The 8,386-nt window shown below is 32.1% G+C and overlaps 2 pseudogenes; both read right to left on the minus strand.

The window, feature by feature from the left end:
• Positions 1-4,279: 4,279 nt before the first annotated feature.
• On the minus strand, positions 4,280-5,845 carry LOC145625466 (berberine bridge enzyme-like 3 pseudogene; annotated as a pseudogene).
• A 640-nt stretch (positions 5,846-6,485) lies between these two features.
• Positions 6,486-8,060, minus strand: LOC145625467 (berberine bridge enzyme-like 3 pseudogene; annotated as a pseudogene).
• Positions 8,061-8,386: the final 326 nt, after the last annotated feature.

An 8,386-nucleotide genomic window follows, 5' to 3' on the forward strand; every position in this document is an offset into this window, starting at 1 on the left:
GTAATTGAACATTTAATAAAATTTAAATAAATATCTATCAAAATAATTATGTGCATATATATGTTAATGAGCATTTACCAATATGTAAATGAACATATATTATTGTAAATATAAACATAATTTCAAAATAAAAATGAACTTGTATCTTACAAAATGACATTGTCATTTAATACATTTCGTATATATAGATAACATGTATGTAAAATCGTCTTCCCTGCGTGTTGTTTTTAATACATATTCTTTCTCAATATCTATATCGATGTCTTCTACATACTTTCTTATATAATTATCCTATGTAATAAGAGATCAAATTTTTAAACCATTAATAAACATTTATACATATAAATATGAACCCATTATTAGAAATGATCGTATACAGTTCAATATGAAAATGAACAATTATTGAAATATAAATGAACATCTTTCAATATGAACATGAACAAGTGTTAAAAGTCAAACGAGCATCAAAAATAGTTTTCACTATGAACTAAATTAATTATACCTACAGAAAATATGTGAATAAATCGGCCAAAAATAGACATTATTAGAATTCAATCTGAAAATCGTCTATTAATATGTGAATGACCGCTTACTAATATATAAATTAACATTTATGTAAATGAAAATGAACATTAATAAAAAATAATTTTCACTACAAACTAAATTTACATTTATATAAATTTACAAAATAGATCAAATTATCCATAAAATAAGGATAATTAAACTCTGTTTTCAATTTTTTATGTCTGCAATGTTGTAATCTAATAACACACCATAAATAAATTCAACATAGAAAACTGTATACCAAACATTATTTTAATATAATTACAATAAATCACTTTTATGATAAAAAAATTATAATAATTCAAGAACTACTATCGAAATTTTCATATATTTAAAGAAAATAATTGATTAATACAACAAAAGGTTTGGGTTTTTACTTTTTTTCTAAAAATAATTTACAATTATCCTTGCAATTGTGTGACTTCATCTCTTATATCAAACACCGTGCTTGATTTTGAGGGATTGAAGAGTGAAGATTAAAAGTGTATACTAATTTTAGAAGAGAGAAAATAACGCCTCTATCTTATATTTTTGGGATAAAAAGTAAACATTGTGTTTTTTTTGGAGGAAAGTGGATAGTGGGGGACTGGGGGTGTAGGTAGTGCTACCTACACTAGAGTGTAGATTTATATAATTACAAGAATCATGATAAGACTTTTAAGAGTGGTAAACTGGTAAAGTACACTACTTTAGATTTTATTTTAGAAAATTAATGAACTGCATCAATGTCTGCACCAAGCAGACATTTGTCGAAAATATAGCCGTACATTTGGTCAATAATTGCATCATATTCTGCACCTGACACTTGTACACCCAAAAAAGTACTGTAAGTATTTAGTACCAAGTACAACTCTTGGTTTTTATAATAAAACAATAAGGCACGGACTACTTTGGAACATATGCATATTTGGTCATTATCAAGTCCTATTTGGTCTAATGAAAAGAATTAGTATTCCGTATTTCATAATTATGAGATTATGTGATCAATCCTCATCAAAGGTAATTTAGGGGTGGAGATTATCAGTCTGTTTTTCCAAGCTTTAAAGGGTCTTGCTTAAGTATTTAGACAAAGTTGACTAGTAAGAGATTATGATTCAATAAGACACACTCTCCTTAGTCCTTACCTAAATCTCATACGTGGTCATTGGAAGAAATTTGACCGTCAAAGTTATTCAAAAAAATTCAAATGTACGTACTTCTTAAGTGTTACAGTACAAAGTATTTAAGTATTCCGTGGAATTGTGGAAAACAAAGTGAAAAAAACATGACAGTATATGATTGTAGTCGGGGTGACAATTATAGCTTCATACAAAGCAAATTTATTAGATTACTTTGTATCTAAATAATTGAATAATTTGTTGCACTTGAGATGACACTTTCAAGTAGGGATGCTTTTAATATTCACAAAACGATCGAGTGACTCACATTACCAAACATTCTATCAACTTTCAACTTGGGACCCTAATTTATCTACAACTTTTGTTTTTTTATATACATTTTGTGTACAATAAGCTAACACAAGAAAAACACTAAGGAATCAACCCCTTGAACAACTCCGATGCGAAACACCCAACCATCCAATTAATCTAAAGGAGCACCGCAAATTCGCAATTTCATAGGTGGACGAGAGGAACATCCGATACGTAAGAGAGACCCTCGAAATCACGTTCACCATTCTTAATCATAATTTGTAACCCACAAACCCTTGCACATACTACAATAGCTTTAACATAATTTTCCTCCAAGGTCTCTATACTATATTTCGAGGTCGAACTCGTGTCATTAAGCCTATGATCTCCTATGTAGAACTGTAAGAAGGATAAAGAAGGAGTACTTTCGCGGCTATACATAGCATTGGAGATTGGATATAACGAATTCGAGTAGCGAGGAAGACATTGAAGGAAGTTGTCGATGGCCGAATTCGAGGCGCTTACATGAGACGTAATCAAGAACAAGGCAAGAATTGTTGTAAGGAGAAAAAAACGAGTATAGGAAGAGTTTGAGAAGTTCATATTATTAAGTGGTTTGAACTTTGAAGTATTATAATTTATAAGGGTGAGTGGATGTTATATAGTGGTATAAAAGATAAGGTTAGGTGCTCTTTTTAGTAGATAGTCGTATAAAAAAGACTAAGTGTGGTGTGGTAGGTTGGTGAAGAATTGAAAAAGCTTCAAAGTAGGTGATTAACGAACGAATCTACTACTTCTTTGGCCGACAACTCAAAAGTTTTGACTTTTATTTTGTCATGAGGGTTTATTTAATTGCTTTGTATTTGTTTAAATATTTTTGTTTTGTAAGTTATTAATGAAAATTTCTAAAATAAGTAAAATTTGTGAATGATGTGTGATAGAGTAGGCTCAGGAATATGTTTTATACTCTATCAATGTGATAACTTTGTTTTTCTTTCAAAGTAAGGTTATTGTTCAAACGTCCTCAACAATAATCTCTTTAGTGAATAAATATGATTTTCGTTCTTCACCTAATTCTTAATATTTTGTACAAACGTCCTTAGCAATAATATTTTATACCATATACATATACATACACATATACGTATAGATTTTTTTTCCTTGTTTGACAACGCTTGGTTTTTGTGAGGTTCTATTATTGATCCTAGTAATCTAACCTTTAATTTGTTTCTTATTATAAAATTGTTAATTTCATAAAGTTTTGTTGTTGATAAAATCGTGTCTAAGCTATCTTCAAAACAATAAATAAAAGGTCATGTTTTTTAATGTTGCACAAAAGCATGGTTGACATTTTTAAGCTCCGCCTCTAGAAGAAACCAAAAAAAAAAAAAAAAAAAAAAAAAAAAAAAAAAAAAAAAAAACCGAAGATATACTCCAACATAATTATTTTGTTTTACTTTTGCGCTATTCATATAACCTTTTTTTTAACTAATATTGGTGCTTAATATTTAAGATTAATAGTCATGTTGGTATAAATTAAATCAAATGGTCTCAATGCATTGTATATTTAATTTCTGAGACAGAAAAAAAAAAAAAAAAAAAAAAAAAAAAAAAAAAAAATTGAAGTCAAACGAACTGTACTTTGAAAAATATGTACAATTTGTCATTTGATATTGACGTTGCATGGTTCTATATCCTGTATTCCCCTGTACACTCTCGTAGCACGTACTATAATACATCACTTAATCACCAAGTAATAGGGCATTAATTTATAGTATTAGTCTAATTTCATTAATACAAGTTGTTGCACTTATAACCAAGAGTACATGTTACTTGACTAAAATCAAATTGTAACACAATACTTCATCTGTCCCTAATTTTTTACCCGTTGCAAAAGTATATATAGGTCAAAATCTAAAATAATTGACCATAATAAAATACTGTCAATCTATAAGAAATAATGTAGTTTCATATGGTATTTTGTTGAATTTGTCTCATTGTATATTTTATTAATACGGAGTATCTTGTTTTTATAACTTTTACTCATATAAAAATATAGATAAGACTATTTTAAGTTGTGTCTTGAAGACCGCAAAAGTTTAAATGAGACAAAATATTAAGAATGGAGGGAGTACATATTACGTGAGAGATCATTAAAACAATTACACAACATGTTGCACACACATTATTTAACTATGGATTAGCATGTCACATGCAATGAATCAAATCAAACAATACAATCAAAGTAAAACAATCTCCCAAATTCATGAAAGCTAAACTAACAACGATCTTCTTAATCCATCAAGCTAGGTGACTAAAACTGGAATGCTTTGTTCATACCTGAAAAAATTATCCGCATCAACCTTGGCCTTAACTTCCAACAATCTCTTCACATTACCCTTAAAGAAGTCCATAGCAAATTCTAAGCTCCCATTTTTGTTTGTCCCAATATCAATATCCCTATAGTTTAAGTATGCTTCCCTTGGGTTCCTAGACACAAAAGGAGTTAATGTAGCGTAAAGATCTCGAATCGATTCAATATTCCTACTTGTAGCCTCAACACTATCATCTACCCAATTTGCAAGATATTGCATCTTAAATATGTTTCCTGCTCTATGAGGAAACGCGGTTGCATTCTCTTGAATCTCACTCATCCTCCCACCATAAGGATTCCATTGAAGAAATATAGTTTCCAACTCGATCATCTTTTTCCATAACATCTCCAACCCCGCCCTTGGAATTGGTGTTTTTACATAATCGGACTCGTGCTTCCAATATGAGTGAGGCGGTGTAGGTGTTCGTTGCAATAGCACCTCAAGGGGATTTCCGTTGCCTATAAAATAAGATACACCCATGACATTTCTGTGAGATCTTGTGCTTTTAGTTTCAAAAGAGGAAATCTCTTGTTTACTAATGTAACAAGTGATCTTGCACGTCCAAGGTATAACCCTGAAAATGAAATTCGTATTGTCTTGTTACATTCTTGTTTATACACCATTGGTTGCATTCTAATGAAAAGGTTTCTGTCGATTGTAGATGTCACTTGTTGCCATTGAAGAACTATATCCGTAGCACCTTCTTCTAAAGTCCTTGGAACATCAAAACGTGTAACAATTTTTGGTACACGTACTAATTTGATTTTCCATGACATAACAATACAAAAGCTTGCTGCACCACCTCCCCTAATGGCCCAAAAAAGATCTTCACCCATGCTTTCGCGATTGAGAATTCTACCATGTACATCTATCGACAACTTGTGCATCAATAACATTATCGATGGATAAGCCATATTTTCGTAACATGTTCCCATAGCCTCCCCCTGTAAAATGGCCTCCAATACCAACGGTAAAGCATACTCCTGCAGGGAAGCCATGAATTTTACTCTTTTCGGCAATCTTATAATAAAGTTCACCAAGAGTTGCCCCGGCCTGAACCCAAGCAACCTCACAAGGTATGTCAGCATCAATTGATCGAAGATTGAACATGTCTAGGACAACAAAAGGAACATGTGCAACGTATTAGAGGCCTTCATTGTCATGGCCTCCACTTCTAATTCTAATTTGTAAGCCATTTTCTTTTGCACAAATCACGGTTGCTTGGACATGGGATACATCCAAGGCCGTGACTATGGCTAGAGGTTTCGGGGTAGATGATGTGTTAAACCTACTCTCCCGTATGTAGGCTTGAAGAACTTGTAAGAAGGAAGGGTTGTTACGAGTGTAGATTGCATTAGAGATTGGATTTAGTGGATTCGAGTGAGATGGTAGGCATTCAAGAAAATTATCAATGGATAAACATGAAGCTCTAATATGGGAAACAAAAAACATGGATAGAAGTAGAGATAGTAGTATGTTAGAGTATAGGGCCTTCATTTTGTATATCTTTGTTGCTTGTCTAATGACTAGTTGGATCTATTTAATACAAATTTTCGGGGTGTATGAAGCCAGTAATTACGGAAGTCGCAATGTATAATGGATTAGTAAAATTGAATTGCTGATTCTTGGATGGATTTGATGTATTTCACTAATATAAAGTCGTTGTAAATTTGTAACAAATTAATCAGTAATAAGGATGTTTCAACTACCGATTAGTTAAGCAAGGTTTGTATATTATAAACTCTCTTCATGCATGGAAGTAATACACTCATTAAGATCAATTAATCAATGTTTAAGGAATCCAAAAATCATGGGCAGACTTTTGAATAGTTATATACGAAGTATAAAGTTTGGTATTAACTAATTTGGGCCTTTAATTAAGTGGAAGGGTTAAAATTAGATAAATTAGATACTAATGCAATTTTGATGTCAAATATTTATTAGTTAAATCCATAAATAAGAAGATACTACTTGTCTTCTTATGTTAACAATTATGTTTATATTATCCGGGCATTATCAATTGGTTTTATTAATACAACTTGTTGCACGCAAACACAGACCACATGTTACACAAATAATCAATTAAAACAATGAATATAATGTATGATATTCAATATATTAAATGTTTGTAATTCATCTAGCTAAGTATAACTGGAATACTTTGTTCATACCTGAAAAAATTATGAGGATCAACCTTAGCCTTAACATGCAACAATCTCTTAACATTGTCCTTAAAAAACTCCATAGCAAAATCTAAGCTCCCATTTTCGTTTGTCCCAACATCGATATCCCTATAATTCCAGTACGCTACCCTTGGGTTAGACACATAAGGAGTAAATGTAGCATGAAGATCTCGAATGGCTTCGATATTCCTACTTGTAACCTCAGCACTATCATCTTTCCATGTTACTAGATATTGCATCTTAAATATGTACCCTGATCTATGAGGAAACGCGGTTGCATTCTCTTTAATCTCGCTCATCCTTCCACCATAAGGATTCCATTGAAGAATAATTACATGATTTTCTAATTCGATCATTTTTTTCCATATCTTCTCCAAGCCTTCCCTTGGAATAGGCGTATTTACATAATCGGACTTGTGTTTCCAATACGAGTAGGGCGGTGAAGGTGTTCGTTGCAATAGCACCTCAAGAGGATTTCCGTTGCCAATATAATAAGATACAGTTGATTCTACCCATGACATTTCATTAAGATCTTGTTCTTGTAATCTCAAAAGAGGAAATTCCTTGTTTATTAATGTAACAAGGGATTTGGCACGTCCAAGATATAGTCCTAGAAACGAAATTCGTATTGTTGTGTTACCTCCTTGTTTCGATACCATTGGTTGCATTCGAATGAAAAGCTTCTTGTTAATTGTAGAAGATACTTGTTGCCATTGAAGAACAATATCAGTAACACCTTCCTCTAAATTCCTTGCAACATCGACAAACGTTACAACTTTAGGTACACGTACTAATTTGATTTTCCATGATATAACAACACAAAAGCTTGCTGCACCACCACCCGTAATAGCCCAAAAAAGATCTTCACCCATACTTTCGCGGTTCAAAATTCTACCATTTACATCGACAACTAGTGCATTGACAATGTTATCGATAGATAAGCCATATTTTCGTAACATGTTACCATAGCCACCCCCACTAAAATGGCCTCCGGCGCCAACAGTAAAGCATAATCCTGCAGGGAAGCCATGGATCTTACTCGTATTACCTATCTTATAATAAAGCTCACCAATAGTAGCTCCGGCCTCAACCCAAGCAGTCTCACTTGGTATGTCGATATCAATGGATCGAAGGTTGAACATGTCTAGGATAACAAAAGGAACATGTGCAACGTATGAGAGGCCTTCATTATCATGGCCTCCACTTCTAATCCTAATTTGTACGTCATTTTCTTTTGCACAAATCACGGTTGCTTGGACGTGTGATACATCCAAGGCCGTGACTATGGCTAGAGGTTTCGGGGTTGATGATGTATTAAACCTACTCTCATGGATGTAGGCTTGAAGAACTTTTAAGAACGAAGGATTGCTACGAGTGTAGATCGCGTTAGAGATTGGAAATGATGGGTTTGAGATCGATGAATAGTGAAGGCAGTCAAGAAAATCATCAATGTTTGAATATGAAGCTTTGACATTGTAGCCAAAAAAAATGAATACAAGTAAAATAAGAATAATATTTGAGGCCTTCATTTTATTGTTATATATTGGAGTATGTTTTTTTGGTTTCTTTTGTTTCCTACTTCATTCCACTTTAATAACTTGTTAGATCTATTTTACACAATATAATTAATTGTAATGTTGAAGACATTAATAATGGAGCTCGTATTGGATGATTTATGTTAGTTACTTAATTTGAACTGGTGGTCCTAGTGAAGATGCTCGATAGATATAATTGATTAAATTAAATAAATGCGATGCAGATTTATAATTTTTTATTAATCCTTAATAAAGATGTTCCAACTACCTACTGTCAATCTGATACATTTAGCAAGGTGTGTATAATTGTATATTATAAA

Source organism: Chenopodium album, chromosome 3, assembly GCF_948465745.1.
Source record: "Chenopodium album chromosome 3, dcCheAlbu1.1, whole genome shotgun sequence".
NCBI classification, from domain to species: Eukaryota; Viridiplantae; Streptophyta; class Magnoliopsida; order Caryophyllales; family Amaranthaceae; genus Chenopodium; species Chenopodium album.